Source organism: Octopus bimaculoides, chromosome 5, assembly GCF_001194135.2.
Source record: "Octopus bimaculoides isolate UCB-OBI-ISO-001 chromosome 5, ASM119413v2, whole genome shotgun sequence".
NCBI classification, from domain to species: Eukaryota; Metazoa; Mollusca; class Cephalopoda; order Octopoda; family Octopodidae; genus Octopus; species Octopus bimaculoides.
This window is the reverse complement of record NC_068985.1, coordinates 113,694,981-113,695,672: the sequence shown is the minus strand read 5'-3', so window position 1 is coordinate 113,695,672 and position 692 is coordinate 113,694,981. Positions and strand designations below refer to the sequence as shown.

Here is a 692-nt window from a genome sequence, read left to right as displayed (position 1 = left end):
TATATATATATATATATATATATATATATACACACACACATGTGTATGTGCATATATATATATAGAGAGAGAGAGAGATGAACATATACATATTATATTGTAGTGTTGGCCATGCAGATTTATGGAATGGAGCAATAAGGCATGTTATCATTGGATTGTCCGATAACTGGGGGTTTCTAGGAGAAGGGAGCAAGTCCCTGAGATACATAGTCACTTATGACTGGGGGGAAAGACAGGAGAAAGATAATAAAGATAAAGTGAGAAATACTGAGATAAAATGGAAGACAGTAAAATATACAAACGAAGAGAGAGAGAGTGGAAAGGACAATAGGAGACACAAAGATGGAGGGGCAGAGAATGATATAAAAACAAAAGGGAATGAAATGTGGTATAGCTATGATTGAAGAGGTAAGCAGAGGAATGGGAAATGTTGGGAGTGTGGTCGTGGTGGAATCTTTGTCTCCTCCTCTTTCTCCTCCTAAAATGCCATTTTTCCAGAAATTAGGGAACTGGTGTGGAGATTTTTTTTTTCAAGAAAGAACAATGCAAAACATGGAAACTGGCTTTGAATTGCTATTATCTCATATTTTAAAGCCCCCCTTGCACTGGTATGGATTATAGGGGGGGGGGTAGTTGTGGGTGGATGGGGGTGGATACAAGTGGTATTGGTGATGTGGGGTAGTGGTAATGAT

General features: G+C 38.4%; 1 protein-coding gene across 3 annotated transcripts in view; it reads left to right on the top strand.

The window, feature by feature from the left end:
• The window catches only part of LOC106878623 (plexin-A1), an 803,747-nt gene that overhangs the window by 726,916 nt on the left and 76,139 nt on the right, over positions 1–692 (top strand). The window lies entirely within an intron of this gene.